The sequence below is a fragment of the Rousettus aegyptiacus genome, unplaced genomic scaffold (assembly GCF_014176215.1).
Source record: "Rousettus aegyptiacus isolate mRouAeg1 unplaced genomic scaffold, mRouAeg1.p scaffold_m13_p_1, whole genome shotgun sequence".
Lineage (NCBI taxonomy): Eukaryota > Metazoa > Chordata > Mammalia > Chiroptera > Pteropodidae > Rousettus > Rousettus aegyptiacus.
In genome coordinates, this window is record NW_023416284.1 from 47,144,889 (window position 1) to 47,162,693 (window position 17,805).

General features: G+C 34.7%; 1 long non-coding RNA gene across 1 annotated transcript in view; it reads left to right on the top strand.

The window, feature by feature from the left end:
* Nucleotides 1–17,805, top strand: part of LOC118612924 — a 326,018-nt gene that overhangs the window by 305,580 nt on the left and 2,633 nt on the right. The window contains exon 4 of the long non-coding RNA XR_004955284.1: nucleotides 14,367–14,427. This is a non-coding gene — a long non-coding RNA (uncharacterized LOC118612924). The remainder of the gene's footprint in view (nucleotides 1–14,366; nucleotides 14,428–17,805) is intronic.

Sequence of the window (17,805 nt, forward strand, 5' to 3'; positions counted from 1 at the left end):
CCATGCCTGATTATTTAAAGAAAGAATGAATGGATATAGATTAAATCAAAGCACAGGTTTGATTGTTACATTGAGCAAGTACTGTTCGCAACCACATATACTTTTCTTTATGTATTGTAAATCCTTTCAAAGTTATCTAGAATTGTGGAAAAGCAAAGGGAAATTGGGAAAAACTATTAGACTTGAATGTCTTAGCAAAGCAACTCAATTTGATCTACACTCATATTTTATGGGCCATACAAGTGTTCTTTACTTGTAAAGAATAAGAGTAGTATAATGGTTAAAAGTACAGCTTTGGAGTGAAATTACCTGTATTGAATCTTTGGTCTGTCACTCTTGAGCTGTGTATCTTTGGCTAATATCTTTTGCTCTTTATGTTTCGATTCTCTCATATGTGTAGTAGTTAGGATAATAATACCTACCTTGTAAAATTGTAGTGGGCATTAAATAGTTATCATTTAAGTGTTGATAATAATTTCTGGCACATGGTAAACATTTATCAGATGTTAGCCAGAGTTGATATTTATTTGCTGAACTGTATTTCTCTTAGTATGGTCTTGGCTTGGCCTAAAAGGTAATTCTAGCCACTTACTCAGGTTTTCTATATTTTTGTTTTACTTTTGCAATATTGAGGCTAGGACTGGATGAACATTAGCAATGGCATGTGTTAATTTTTTTTTTTTTATTTTTTGGTAAGGCAGTATTTTAAAATGCCTGCCATATATTGTAGCCACATTCCTTGCCTTATATATAAAAAAAAGTCTTTGGCCTTTTCTTTTCCATTTTAACACCACTCCTATCACTTATGGCTGTTGACCTGTAGAGAGACTGGTGATGCATGTACTCACACAGTTGCAGAAATTGACCAATTGGTAGGTGAGAACAACTCATTCCAGTCTGGACATCACTGTGTTCCAGAGACTGGCAATTAGAACGCCAACAATTGTTACATGAGAGAACTCCAATGGAAAAGGTTACAAAGAAGGGGCACATAGGTATTTAGGAAACACATGAAGTCATAATTAAAAGTGAGAATTTGTCTTTAGAAAATAGATATTAAATCAGGAGAACAGTTTCTGCTCACTGGTAATGAGCCCATTCCTCTGCAGGTAGCATGGGATGTTGTTCCTCAATGTCAGTCCATTGAAAACACCTCACTGTGAATCAGACCGAGGTGACCATGAACTCAGCAGAAGTCACTGCATTCTGAAAAAAAGTCAGGCACAATAACACAGGCTATATGGAAAGTTAGAGAGGTGTGGCATCTTTCAATGGAGGCAAAATGAGTGTGCACAGTTTCGAAAGTAAATTGCTGTGTTCCTTAGTAACTTTTGTATATTGCTTTTTACCCTGCAGAACATTAATACTAAGAGAGAGAATCCAAATTCCCACTTTTGTTGTAAGTCAGATTTGTTTGCCCTATTACTGAGACTGTAATTTATTTTCATCAGGTTGTGTTTACAATAGCATGAGTCGCAGGATATAGCAGGATCTCATTGCTATTGCTTTTACAGTGAGGCTATTTTGAAAGGGGCCCTAAAGAAACTTGAGAACATTTAGAAAGAGATGTTTGTTTTTTGCTGCACGAATGGTTTTCTTTATCTCTGATTTCTAATCATATCACTTCAATGTTTTCAAGACTTCATTGGTTTGTCATTTCCCTTAGGATAAAGTTGCAAGATAAAATACAGGATGCTTAGTTAAATTTGAATTTCAAATAAACAATGAATATACCTTTTTAAAGTAAAAGTATACCCCATATATTGCAAATTTTGCATGGGACATACTTATACTAAAAAATTTTTTTATTAGAAATTCAAATTAAAGTGAGAATCTTATCTTTTTATTTGTTTAATCTGGCAAACACCTTAGGACAAAAATCTCAAGTTCATAGTGAAGCTTTACACAGTGTTTCTCTCTTGTATACAGATTCGCTCACTCTCTACTTTTTGTGTTCCAGTCATATAGGACTTATTTCAGTTTGCTAAATATATTATTTGCTCTTTCATTGCCATGCCTTTGCACAGCTATTCCCTTTAGCCTAGAAAACCTCTGCTCCCATTACCAACCACCAACACTATATCTTTGCCCAGCCCAACAACTTCAGATCTTGGAAGGATTTACCAGGAAAGCCAATATTGTATAGTCTTGTCCTCATTAGGGTTTCAATGGAGGCAATAAATCAAAAACATGCATTGATCTCTTGAGTTAGGAGCTGATTGACAAATAAGGTATAGAAGACAAACAGAAAGCCACATTGACTGAAGAATATGATTATAAATTTACAGCCAAAGAGATCTTCTACCACCCTCCCTGACTTGGATTTAATCCCCCAGATGTAGGCATTGCGAAGATTAAGCCAGGGTGCTGCTTCGAAAGGAGAGAGAAAAGACAGGACTAAGCTGAGTCTCTTCTCACAAATTAATGAGTTAGATAAGTCTCTCGTCCTCTTTCGGGGCTGGAGAGAGATTGAGAGACTTCCTTCTAAAAAGGTCCTTCTCAGGATACTTGAATAGAAATTCTTTACTCTCTCATCCACCTCCCCTTTGAAAAAGTATGTGTATGGATTAAGTGTCTGTCTTCAATACCCTTTTTATACCTTTAACTCACTGAGTTTGTTCATTAAGTCAGTGATCAATTATTGGTGTTGCTAGTTTACTGGTGAGAGGAGGTTAGGATGGTCATGCTATCACCTTTGTGAGGCTACCTTACCATATCAACCATTCATCCTCTAAAGCCTGCCAGGCAATGGGTGGGCAGTTTATCTTTTGTCTTCAAAATGTTCTGACATGGGCCAGAGTAGAACTAACTTCAAAGTCTTTCTGAATCCTGGTAGAAAAACCATTCTTCATTTAGTTTTCCATCCTGATTTACAATGAGACATGTAGTCTAAATACAATCCTAAAGAAGACCCAGATTTGAATAAAAACTCTCTCCTATTATGAAGAGCATGAATTCACAAGGAAGTTCAAAAGTTATGTCCCTTTTTCTTTATAAGACCAAATAAAGTGAAAAATTCTTTAATCATGATCACCCAGTTTCTTATTCTGTTCAATATGACCCAGAGGGATCCTCAATCTGATTGTCTGGTAAAGTTGAGATTGAGTAGATAGCTGCCTGGACTTTCTGCTAAAGAGTATATCTTCTAAGGTATTTTTGAGGTAGAATTAATCCAACCTAAAAACTCATATGTACCATATTTTTTCTAGTATTTATACACAAAAGAAAATCACATCAGTCCCACCATACAAAATTTAAAAATACAAATCAACCTCTAGCCTCTGCAGAATACTGTTTCCAGACCAGTACTCTGTACAACACAGCCCCCCTCCTTTTTTTTATTGCCAGAAATGAGAGCAGAAACTTAGTAGCTGCAGGAAAGAGGGGAGGTAAAGGGAAGTCTTGGTTTTAGACTTTTGCCAGAATTCCTCTTAGTTCACGTCAGTTATCTAAGGGCTACAACCTGTGAAATTAAACTTTTATGATACAAATCTCCCACAAGTTTAACTGTAGTGCTATATTTGTGATTTGAAGGGAGAGGATGAGGAGGAAGGATCCATTATCTCAGTTCTCTGAGAACAGCATTTGAGACACCTGAGCGGAAGTGGCAGCTTCAGTCACCAGATCTCAGTAGACATGCCTTTCTTCCCCATTTGCCATATGCAAAACCTCTTATTTCTGCCTTCTCTTCTAAATTTTGGTATTTGGAACTATGTGGGGTATTTTGTCTAGTGACACAGTCTCCACCCTTTTCTGGTTAGCAGGCATTTTAATCTTATGTCATTGTGGTCATTGCCATTGCTTCTTGTGACAAAAGTTCTTGGATACTTTTCCACATTCCTATTATGCTGGAGAATTATCTTGCATTGTAAATGCTATTGATGCTTCTGAAGCCTGAATTATATGGGCCAAGTGAGCATCAAGATGCCTGCCATCTGCTCCTCAACACCTTGCCTTTCCAGGCTTTGTTTAGAGAAGAAACCCTGCTCTTCTAAAACCTCAACTCTCTTTCTTCTATTATTTTCACTTCATTATTTTTATTGATCCAGAAATAATACACCTCTCATGTTCTTTAATTCATTTTTATCATTTTGAATTTTAATTTTTTTCATTGTTATTATTTAGATAATAAGAAATAAGCATATTTTATAATTTTCCATCTCTCTTTGATTTGTTCAGCAAGCTTGGCTTCTAAAGGCCAAGTAATCTAGGTACATTTCTTCTTAGCTCACAGGTTTAAATAAGAATCATGGAATTGTTTCTCTATGTCAACCCAAGAAGAAGCTAGATTCTCCATTTCTTTCAAGGTGTTAATTAATTATTAATTAATAAAAACTAACTTGCTTCTGTGATCAATTCCAAGGTATGAATCTCTGTAATCTAAAGCCATGGTCGAAGCTTATGTAACCAATAAATCAGAGCACTAACCTGAAAAGACTTGTTAGAGGGGAAGATGACCCAGGATTCTATAGACAAACTACATGAATCCTTGAGTTTAGTTATGATTTGCTCCCCATTTAGCCCTGAACCATGATTTACATAAAGAAAAGCATTTGGAGTATGTGAGCTTTGATTTCTTCTCTATGGCTAGCACAAAATACACACCAGTATTCAGTAGCCCTTATTGAACTTACCTGTCCTTAGAGTTTAAATTTCAGCTTATAGTCTTCACTGATAAATAAATGCAGGGGAAAAAACATTGTTTCGCCAAGCACTGCCTATCTTAAGGTGAGGTTTAGATCATCTCTTTCTTCTATAATATGATCCCTTATGTGTCTCCTTAAATTACATCAAGGTCAGTCACAAAGACCTACACAGTAACCCGAGTGTCACCATCCTCAGTCACGAAAAGCAAAGCTGCCACATGGCTAAACTTACTAAAGCACTGCCAAATTTCAATGCCTGTTCAGTTTAAGCCAAAAAAAAAAAAAAAAAAATCTCTATTTGCCAATGGATTAATTTGGTTCTTGAAAGCCATTTTCTTGCACCTACTTCTCAGATATCTGGCAAAGACACCAAGATAATGGAGTATAAGGGACACAATAAATAACATACTTGTTTTCTATTTGTTATTTAGAATTTATTGAGAAATTAGGCCTGGGACAGATGGATCAATATAAAAATATAAGCTCAAGTTTTGTTCCATAAAGCTAACTGGAGAATGTAATTTAGTTCTGATGCTGAGGCCCAAATTGAACCAACCTTTCACCATTTCTGGATTGCCCCCTGCTGGGGGCCAGAGCCTTTCTGCTGAACAATATTCTTGGGCACATGAAGATCATGATGCACAACCCATGAGGCTCTTTATTCAAAAAGGAGAAACCAGAGGGGTTGAGCATGCTCAGTTTTCTTCCCCACCCAACTCACCATTCAGTAAAGGCTTCCACTGATGGAGAGAAGAAAGTGAGGGAGGCAGAGAAAAGGTGAAAATGAGGGCGATGGGAAATTAATGTCCTTGGCCCCAATTCCCTTGCCTAAGTCAGTGCTTCCTGTTGTGAGCTTCATAGCTATTCTTCTCATTTTAACTGTCTTCTGCTATATGACAGCTTTGAAGATAAGGATTCTGTTTGCCTTGTTTGTCAGTGTTTCCTTGGCATCTGGCATTTATAGTGCTGAGACTCAGTAAATAGCCGCTGAATGAATAAATGATTGCATGTCATCACCAGTGTGGAATTCTGGGATAGCACGTTGCTCAATAAACCGGGTTGTAGCAACGCGCAGTGATATCACCTAGAAATTCAGACAGACTGCATTTCTTCTCCTCTCTTTCCATAGCACAGGAATAAATAGCATGGCTCTGATATGAAGATATTCACCATGTCACTGTCCCCTGTGTGCCTTATTTCTGGCAGTGCAGAGTATCACTGAATAGCCCCAGGGACCCATCAGTCATTCTTCTCTTCTCATCTTATGCAGTGGCAGCAGGATAATATTCTAGGTATCTGTCCCCTGAGACTACTGAGTAGTTCTCAGAAACATCACCTTCTCACAGAATGACAGGTTAACTGGATATCCTCAACTAAAGAACATTGTAAACAATATTTATTTTATTTTATTTTTCCTAAGCTCTATTTTAATATAAAGTAATAACTCAAAAGACATCATTTTGGTGGCCACATGGTCTAGACACAAGTTTTCCAATAAACGTAAGCATGTTTAAAGGAAATGGTGTTGATCACAAGGTCTCACTCTTTGCTGTAATTTCATGTAGATGTGCTGACATCAAAGACATATGAGAAGAAAATTTGAATAGAGACAACCATGGAAGAAAATAGCTTATATCCTTTCAAAGAACTGAATGTGAAATTTTTAATAGAAAAATTAAATACACCAAACACAAAATCGAATGGGCTTTTCACTCTGTCCTATCCAGCAACTGGCATAATATGACAGAGGTTTTGTGAGGAATAGACTATCTTGAATAAAAATTGCTGTCACATATAAAGTACTTACTATATAAGGCACATATAGTACTTTATGCTTAGTGTACATGACTCAATTACCCATTCTAACCTATGAAGCAGGAACTCTTAGTTTCATTGTACAGATGAGGAAACTGAGCTTTAAAGACCTTATCTAATGACACTGTGTTCATTGCCAACACACTGCAAAGAGGAAACTAAGTATAGTGTTTGAATTGGCTCTAGTTTAGGGTTTAAGGTAAAAGTTTGAAAGATCCCCAAAAGTTCATACAATATCTTGTCCAGTTCACCTGATGTAGGGGTGAGTTCCAGAAGAAATAGAATATATAATAGCTTAATAAAGTTTTCTCTGCTATAAGACCCTCAAGGAACAAGCATGGAGGCAGTGAAAAGTTGCACAACTATTACTACTAATAGCCTGGAGTAGAGCCTAATCCAATCAGGATTGAATGAAATGACAGCCAAAACCTCTAAGTAGAAAAATCCAAATGAAACTGCCCATCCTGTAGCAGTTGGCCAGTGCAGGGGGCTCTTGCTTACGTTGCAGCCTGACTCTATGGGCTGCCTTGGGATAAAATGGCACTCAGAGTGGGGAGGGTTGAGTGGGATCAGCTGGTTTGAGAGGTTGTCAACTTTCAAATATAAAGCATGTCCCTGAGGTCCCATCATAAGTACTATCTACTAATGGAGTCATGTAGACACTTTTTTTTTCACTATTCTCTAGCTTTTTTCCTTTTTTTTTTACTCTCCCCCCTCCCACCACTTTTCTTTAGTTCTTAAAGATGTTTGGAGCACATAGAACGCTGCCTGTAGTTTTTACATACTTTCACTGAGTTTCTTTTTTAGCCTGAGTTACAATTAATTACTTATGTGGCTATACGAGACTGACTAGACTCAGGTAAATGCATTTGACAATAATAGCACATCAACCTATAGGCCAACAAGAAATCTATCCAAAGAGGCACAGAGCTGGCAAAAGCTTGTTTCTCTTATTTAGTGGATGGTTTCTGAGAAGATCACTTGGATTTTTTTTAAAGGGTCAACTTCACAGCATCAGAGTTAAGAGAGGCATTAGTATACAGCCTGTGATCAAATTCAGAAATATTTTTCAGTGTCTTGGAATGTGGTCATGTATATATCTTTAAACATTAAAATCTCATTGGATGGAGAGATAATTAATTTCTCTAACAGCTATTTTGTTTTGAAGCTGATTTAATCACTATGCAATTCTTTATCCTAATTCAAAACATGCCTATTGTAATTTAGGAACTGAAAAAAGACTTTAAAATTCATTTGCCAAACACCTCTTTTTATAATAAGCCCATTCATTCACTCTACAAAGAAATATTGTGAATTCACCAAGTGCATGATATTGTTCTAGGTACAAGGGATATAGCACTGAATACCACAGACAGAAATCCCTAACCTATGGAGCAAAATCCTTTTCAGTAGTGTTGCTCAAAGTCATACAGTATTGGACAGAAATGGGGGAAAAAATAGACTTTCATTGCTCTGTACTATACATTACCTTCTTTATTTACTCTTCCTTTATTTCCCGGTTATATCCTACTAGCCATGAGAAACTTTATTTAAGGTCACCTGTATTTTCCAGTTAGTCATCTACATGCTTTCAGAATCATTTTTCATTATTCTGTAACAGTATGTTTTGTTGTTTTATGTTACCTCCATTTATTTGTCTTGTCCAGTAGACTTTGACGTCCTCAGTTATTCCAATTTATGTATGTTGTGAGCTCAGCATATTTGAGTGTTTAATTGAATGAATTAGTGAACTATTGGATATTATCTTTTCAAAATTTATTTATTCAGTAAATATCTACTAAGTGTCTATTATTTGCCAATCACAATGCTAGCTACTGGTGATCTAAATTAAAAACAAACAAACAAACAAACATAATGCTTATACTGTGATACAGACAATAACAAATTAAGTAGATTAAATATTAAGTGATAAGATCATATATTCTGTGTAAAAAATAGATGAGTAAAGGTTTTCAGGAATGCCAGGGTACAGGAAGCAATTTAAATTTTAATGAAGTAGTCAAAACAGGTCTCAATGGAAAGATGACATTTAAGGAAAAGACTTGAAGGAGGTGAGGGTATGAGCTACATGGATATTAAAGGAACAACATTCTAACAGAAGGAGCAGCCACTGCCAAGATCCCCAAGGAGGAATGTGCCTGGTGAGTTCCAGGAGCAGTGAGGTTCTTGGTGTGGTTGGAGCAGAGTGACAATAGAGCACATTGTGGGACATGAGAACAGAGAGGTAATGGGGGGCATAGAAATTGCCACTGCCTTGTGATCATTAGAAGGACTAGCTTTTACTCTGGGAAATTGGAGAGCCATTTGAGTATTTTGAGTGGAGGCATGAGAGGCCATGACTTAGATTTTAACAGGATCTCTCTGGATATTCTATTGAGAAGAGTCTGTAGTAGGGCATGGGAGATTAAAAAAAGACACCAACAGACCAATAAAGACGATATTTTAATAATCCAGTAAACAGATGATGATGTGAAGTAACAGAGAAGGCCCTAAGAAGTGGTTGAATTTGTTACATACTAAAGGGAAATTCAATAGAATTTGCTACTTGAGGGTTGGCAAGTGATAGAGAGGTAACAAGAATGATTTTAAGATTTTAGGCATGGATGACTGAAGGAATGAAGTTGCCATCAACTAAGATTTAGAACATAGTAAAGGAGATTATCAGAGAGGATGAAGAAGTAGCAGTCTTAGACATAAGTTTGAAAAACTTATATGGCATCCAATTGAAGATACCTTGTAAGCAGTTGGATATATAGTAGGAAGCTTGAGAGAATGAATGAGATGATCCTAATTGTCTATGTTCATGTATGTGTTTATGTCTATGTGTATATGCATATTTATGTGTAGTATCAATGTACAGATAACATTAAAAGCCATGTAACTGGATGAGATTACCAAGAGGCAAGGTGTAAGATGGAAATAAAAGAGAGAGAATGAAGAAAAAAAGGTTGTTGCTGCGGTATTAAAGAGAGGAAAGCATAAAATAGTCATTTAGGAGAATGGGGACAGTGACTAGAGTAAGGAGACATAGTATGATTTCTAGGCAGCATGAAGGTACATCAGAAGTTCATTATCATAAATCTAAAGTAAGATGAGTCAGCGTGGTTTACGTTTCCCTCCATCATGTTCAGTTTCACAGGTGCAGGTAGAGTAGAGCTGGGAAGTTGAGTTTAACATTTTAGACAACATTAAATATATCCTGCATGAAATACAGCTGTCTGGGAAAATATTTTGGTAAATAACAGCAGACTTATGGTTGTTGTTTTTTTTTTTCAGTTCTGTGCTGTTTCTGATTTATTATATACTTTCAAAACAGCAAAAACTTGCAAATATGTGCAAATATTTTGGTCCATTTGTAGTACTGCTTAGTTATCATCTTTGATAACTAAGATGAGTTATCATCTTTCTCCTCCTCCTCCTCCTCTTCCTCTTCTGCTTCTTTAAAACCCCTGCTGTCCTCCTGGTTTCATTTCTGTCGAGTGCCGTTTGCCACTATGTGTGATTTTCTGGCATACGCTTAGCCTCATGAACTTCTAACTTCAAAAGTTGCATCTGATCCAAATCCATACATGAGTGTGATCTCAGACACACTGCATACTGATAATTTCCAGACTCGCCTGGTGCAGGAAACTTCAGTTCTACCTCTTCTGTGTCTTTTTGTATATACACATGATATGACATAGATATTAATATCTGTTCTCTCCTATATGTAATATAAAGCCATCACCACTCTTGTTTTTCCCCAAGGAAGTGAGGACTATAAACAGAATGTGTTATCTTTGATTTGGTTTCCGGTAGAGCTCTCTCCTTTCACTGTCTAATTTGTTGTAATTCTTGCCACTCTGCTTCATTATATTTGCTTTTATTTTCATCTCCTCTCCATCAGAGTCTCTGTCACTATCATCTTTTTCCTTTTGGGAGTCTCTTGTTGGTTTCTTCTTTAGAATCACTGCCTTTGTCAGAAACTTCTTCATCTTCTTTTACTGCAGACATGTTTAAGGAGAGAATTCTCTATTTGTCAGAATATGTATTGGTTAGTCTTTTGAATGTAGAAGATAGAACTCCAACTATGTAAAAGGATACAATAAATATACACCAAGGGAAGAATGTACTCTGTGTAAGAAATTACCAAGATTTGTCATGGAGAAAGTAGGAAATGAAAAGGGTGCTGGTGAAGGAACAGATCTGTAAGACAGCGGAATTCCAGAGTCAGAGGAAGAACATAACTAAGGATAAATTTCTGGTGACCAGGCAGCCAAGAAGATTTTTATGAACAAAAATGACTAGTTAATGTTATTTTTAATATTTTAGCATAATAAAATCCAGTTACTCTAAACATTCGGTAAACTCTCCCATATTCAAAAAAACCAAAGTGAACATAGAGAGAAAATCAAAAGAAAATCAGAGACAAGAGAGGAGAAAAGCCATGGAAAAGGAGACATGACATGAGTCAGAGCTCAAGGGAAGCAAGAGCTTGCAAAGATAACTATTGGGGAGCACGTAAACCCACAGGAATGTGCAGAAAAATTAGAAAGACATTAGATATGACATAAAGTTCATGGGTTTAGATCAATATTTTATTGAATTTTAAGTAATATCAAGGTATCAGCTGCTATTTCACTTAAATAATGATAATTACCATATTTGAATGCCTACCATGTGCCATAAATACCTACAGATTTATCTACTCCAAATAAAACTTTAAGACCTTGCAAGATAAGGCTTAAGTTTTTATATTAAAACACCTACTTGTTTATGTTTTATAATTGATGTGTATTGCATCTCCTATAATCTATCATTTGTGAAATGTTTATTAAATTGCTGATGTGTCATGTTTGATATTATTTTAAACTTAAGGAAATGTAATATTCTTATTATATAAGTGATATAACTAAAATTTAGAAAGTTTAATTAGCTCTTCTAATTTCCCACAAATGTCTGAGCAAAGAATTCAAAATCTAGGTCTGTAGGACTCCAAAGTTCTGGTTTTTCCTTCTGTAAATTCTGTTTCTTTCTTCCGCTATTTTAGAACCAAACCTTATTCAGCCTAGCAAGCTTAATTCCTTTTGAATGCCAGGGTTACACATTCATGTCATGAAAGCAAAACATTTTTACATAGCAACAACTCATCAGACCAAAAAATCTTGGTGTCAGCAGTGACACAGGAAGTGTCTTGGTGGTAGACACAAAAACAAGTAATGCAGCTATCTGATTTATAGAAAGAAAAAAAAAAGAAAAAGAAAAGAGAGGTCACAAAGAATACAATAAATTATTAAAGAATGGAAAGAAATCTTGTTTTCTTAGTAAAGCAGAGAAATGAAAAACAAACCAAAAAAAAAAAAAATCAGCCTGAACTACTGGATTTTAAACACAAGAGTGAAACAACAGTTGACAAAAACAAATGATTCAAGCAAGGTGGTTATTTCATGTGATGGAACAAGTATTTGTGAAACCGTTAGTCTGCTGTCAAGTCACTCATCATATAACCCCACTGTACCTTTCAAGCAGATATTCTTTTATGACTCTAAGCTATTCCAACCAACCTGGTATTCTTATGTTTTCTCAAAACACACTACATATTTTGGGTTCTAGGCTCAAGAATTGGAGGCCCAGGCCAAAGCAGTAATAAAAGAGGCCAGGAATAGACTAGAACTGGCATTCGATGAGAGAGAAAGAAAGCAGGAGTGGCTGAGCCATAAGAGAAGGGAGGATTTTGAACAGAAATATATTATGTCTATGCTATGTATGATTATGAATATGTATGTGCTATGAATTAATAGCAGTCAGCCAGGGGAAGAACCAAGTAAAATAACCAAAGCTACTGGGGAAGAGATATTACTGGAAATACTATGACAAGGGAATAAAAATAGTGGCATAAGGTCCTAGAAGGCAAGTTCAGTGAAAACATGAAATAGTTTCATGGTAGGGCAGTGACAAAGGGTGTATAAAGTTAACTGAAATATTTTTAATCATTTACATTCTACCTCTTATGGTCCAGCTTCAGGAACCACTCACTACCTCTTTGGCTCTATGCCTTAGATGTTCTGTTAAAATTTCAATTTGTTAAATTCCTCTCAATATTTCAACAATCTTTGTCTAAAATGACAGTACCCTAAACAGCTTCCTCCCAAATCACTGGTCAGCTGCCTGGACTCCCTACCCCTGGGTATAATACCATTCTCAGTTTACACTCTTAATTTCCTGCAACAGTGGATGTCAGCAGACTTAATTTTATAAATCTAATGGATGTGAAAATGTGAGATTGAACATCCTTTCATATCTTTCTGTCTTTTAGCTTTTTTCCTTCTGTTTATTCCCTTTATTCATTTATGAAATAGGTTGTTTATCTCTTTTCTACTGATTTGTAGTCTATATGTACTGACTACTAATCTTTATTGTTATAAGCATGACAGATATCTTCTGTTGAGTGTATTGTTTCTCTTTTAACTTTGTTTATGGGATCAATTTATTAATACTTTCATTTATGGTTTGTTACTGTTTTTCCTTATTTAAGAAATCTTTATCAATTAAGACATAATTAGAGTATCCTACATTCTGTTTTAAAAGTTTTAGTTTCGTTTATCATAATTTTTCTTTAATCAATCTGGAATTTACTTTTGTATATGGTATAGGGTAGGATGTCAGTATCACTTTTTCAACATATAATCCAATTTGATTAATACTTTGCCATTTCCCATTGATTTCTAATGCTACCTATGACATTTACAAAGTCGCTTATATACATGTCTATTTTGCCTTTTGTATTATAATTAACTCTTTTTCTCAACTTTCAAAGCCCTGAATAATCAAATCATATAAACCTCCAGTGTGTACTCTTTAGTATAACAACAGCCTTAAACCCACAGAATCAGAGAATCTTAGAACTTTAAGGTAACATGTGATTTTAAAAATCTGATTGTATAATTTTATAGATAAGAACATTCAGGCCCAGAAAAGCTAAATAGAGTTGCCTAGGGTAAAACAACCAGTCATTGGTAGATTCATTTCTAGAAATATGTTTACACTCACTGTAGCGCCATGTTCATAGAACAAATACTCAGCCCATGTTAGACTGATTTACTGTTTAAATTAAAAACAGCATCGAATTAAATCAGTGGAGGAAATATGATTTGTTGAGTCCCTATCAGTTGAACATTGTGCTGATATTTCCCTAAAACCAGCAAGTGACTTGCCTTTGAACTTTGTCCCATGAGTTCTAACTGGTGAGCTCTTTTCTCTACCTCTGATTATTCTGAGCATACCCTTAGTCTGATAAGAGGATTCTATTCCAACTTGAGTCCTACATTGTGGTAGTGTAATTTTCTCCAACATGCAGAACAATTTTGAAAAACTCCTGAACCATGTATATTATGTAAGAACTATAAACATAGAATTTCTCCTCAGAAATTCAAACTGAAACTGTCATCTACTTTTCTTGCTTCAGTTTACTTATTCCACAAACATATGTTAAAGACCCACGAGGACACAGATTACCGTCATGAACAACATCCCTGTCCAATTGGGTTGTAAGGGCTAATTATAGAATTAGCTCATAAAAAAATTATTATTTAGTTTAGTAATATCATTAAATAGATAAAAACAACAAAGTTATAGAAAAACACAAAAAGATTAGAACTAGTCATTTTACATCATGGAGAGTAGGAAATTCTTATGAGTGGGAATATATGGAACTGAACTGAAAGTTTAGGAAGGGAAGCAAGTATTTGTGCCTAAATATAGATGTTGATGTGAAATGTTATAACACAAAAGTTAAAGAAAATTAAAATTTTGTGTTAGCTAGTAATATGTCAAACTTTTCTTGCCAAGATCTTACATTGTAATCAGCATCACTTAATATTTATTAAGCAGTCAATTATTTTACAGGTACCTTAAAGCTCCAGGAAATACTGAACAGACAACATATATTTGATTCCTGCTTTCAGAGGTAAGATATCTATATATTTTAACAATCCAATGAGTACATTTTGAGATTGCAAATATTATTATTAATAATTACAGTGTGGGAACAAGTGTGGATCAGATCTGTGCTGAGCTAACTGGAATTTATGTCACCACAAACAAAGGAAAAGCCCTGCAGTTAATTTAAAGCTCTGTTGTCGCTTTCTTGAAATTATGAATATTTTTTAACAAAGGGTTCCACATTTTTATTTTGTACTCAGATTCACAAATCATATTGACAACACTAAATAGAAAATATAATTTAATACAATTTAGCAGGAATATAATCAGAATGCCAGAGGATTCAGGGACCATATGAATGTGAGACTGGTTGAAAGACCTGGAAATACTTAGCTGAATAAAAAACTTCTAAGGGTTAATAAGTAACTACCTTAAGGTAGTGAGAGTTCAGATGGTCCAAAGAAGTAGAATTTCCAGTGCTGTTCTGGAAGGGGAGACAAGAACAACACTTGGAAGTTATAATAGAAAAACTGAGAAATGGCAGAATTTCACTCTGCTATTCAGAATTCCAATATAAGGAAAGATATCATTAAATGTAAACTCCCCAATGTCAGAGCTGTTACAACTGAGATGTGGTAATCATTAAGTCATGATTGTTGCAAACAAATTTTTGCATTTATTAAGAGGAGAAAAAAATGAGATGACAGCAATGGTTTGAACTAATCCTAAGATTTCATTTTTATGAAATACATCAAAACTTCCTTGTCAAAAAGACCCATATTTAAGAAACAGAGAACATGAAACATAATCTACTTTCAATTTTCTTTTCTTTTCTTTTTTTTTTTTTTGAGCAGAGAAAATGAAGAGAAATTGTAGAAGTCTGATAGTGTGTCTCACTTACATTGTCTCATTAGTGAGCACACAAATCATACTGACCTTAGATGTGGCTATGACTCCGAAGACATGACTTTAAAATTAGGAAATAATGATTATAATAACTCAACATTCAACCAGTAAAGCCTAACTTAGTTGTTTAAGCCTCAAAAAGAACTTGCAAGTTAAGACTAAACTAAAGGAAACTAAAGCTCAAAGAGCTTACTCTGTTGTTATTATTGTTTACTCACAGAAGATTCAGTGGCTTATTTCTTCATTGAGGAACTATTTATTGAGTACCTAGTAAGTTTAGGCATTGTACTATTTGCTAAGAATGCAAATATGAGCAAAATAGAATGGAGTCTACATTTTAACAAACTAGCCAGGATGTAGTAAACTTTTTGTTATGTTCTAAAGGAAACTCTTAGACAACTTTATGATCAAATATTATTTTGGGTAGTTCTGATTGACAAAGACAATGTTTATTTAGCCTTTATTTTAAGCCTATATGAGCCTTGTACTATGATATCAGGAAGTGAATAAAATATATCACCTTGTCTTTTGAGGGATATAGGCCTGGATAAATAATTGACTGCAAATACAAAGCAGAATAAAATAAATAGTAAGTTGATATAAAAATATGGGAGACCAAGAGAAGAGGAAGAATTATGTGTTATCAGGAAAGATTTCATGGAGAACATAAGCTGAGAACCATTATGTTTAGATAAAAGTTCAAAATTTGGATAAAATTCAAAAGAGGATATACTATGATGTATCTACTCACATACCCATAGCACTTAACATAGTAACTAGCATATATTGGATTAATAAACAAAAAATGTTTACTAATTAATACAAAATTATTGCATTTTCTACAAATCACAAAGTATTGTAATTTATTGGTATATATTTAATATTGAACAAGGAGAAAAATCAAAATCAGAGTTATGACTATGTATGGAAATTTTGGGTAGTGAGCAGTCTGAGGAATATGAATGGTGAATGATATGACAGGGATTATGGATAAGTACTTTTGGGAGAAAGATTAAATGATACTTAGAAAGACAAATAGAAATCAAATTTTGGAAAGACTTATTTTCTAAATGAAGCTTGAAGTGTAACTTTTAGCACCTAGCACCTATCACAGTGTCTTAGGCAATAGTATACCATATGTGTTTGCTGAATGAATAAATTAAATGTGAAATAATACATGAGGAAAAAGAGTGACATTTTTCCATTTATTCAACAAATATTTATTTAACACTGTTCTGTGCTAAGTACTGTGCTACAAGAACAAGAAAGAAATTATTTATATCCTCATATACCTCATTGACTAATGTATTATATAAACAGATGTCAGCAAGCAATGATATGAAATGAGTACTATGTGGTAGGGAAAGAGAAAGTTCTTTGGAATCCATTAGGGAGATTTCTTAACCCAGCTTCTGTGGGTTTGCAGATTTCTTTTATTTTTTTATTTTCCAGGATAAAGGGGTAGTAGAGGACAATTGACAGGAAAAAAAAGTGGCATTTATGTTAAGTCATGAAATATGAACAGGAATTGGGGAGAAAGAACAAAGTGTGGAAAGGTCTAGAACATAGAAAAGTTCAGTAAAACATTCAAAGACATGAATATTTTCAAAGAGTGAAAGCTAGAGATGTAGAAAGGAAAGAGATGAAAAATAAAACTGGAAAATAGAGAAACTGAATGCCAGAATGCCAAAGGGGTGACTACAGCAATTGTTTATGGGAGAGATAACTAAGCCAATGACCAAAATAGAAAAGGGGGATGACTTTGTCACTTCCACATACTCGGTGTTCAATAATGTATGACAACATGATTTTGGGACTGATAGCTTATTTGGGGTAAAGAAGAAAGAGAAGAGAAGATGCACTCTGAGATATCTGGTTTGAGAGATTAAATTGAAGCTGACAATATAATTTAAGTTTGGAAATATGGTAATTGAGCAGATTTTGAGATTAAATTAGTATAATTAATTTCGGACTCAACTTGGTTAAGAATTTTCCCTGCCATTTCTTTGGGTTGCCTACCAGAGTGGAAATATATCTGGATCTCAAACATCATAGTGTGATAGGAAAGTCCTGAGAGAATCTTTTCTATCATACCAGCATGTAGCAATATTTCCTTTCAATGGAAAGTAAATGGAATAAAAAATGGTAACTATTTTCTATTGTTCATAAGTAAGAGATTATCAATATGTGATTGCCCTTTTTCAAAAAGATAGGCTGCTTCTCTACATTAAGGGATTATACAACATCTTCAGATCTCCTACTTAAAGCTATTTACTTAGAAATCATGCTTGTTTAACTTTTTGTGTTTGTGTTTAGTTAAATAAGTCAGTTGTAGGAAAATATGCCCCTTTGAATATTTTGAATATTGAATAAAGCAAGATGAATTGTTCTTGGATGCTTCTTAATTTCTGCACAAGGAAGGTGATGAAATGAATCAGAACAGTTCCTGTTCCCTTGATGAACACTTTCCATAGGAGCTTGTCTTTAGACTACTAGC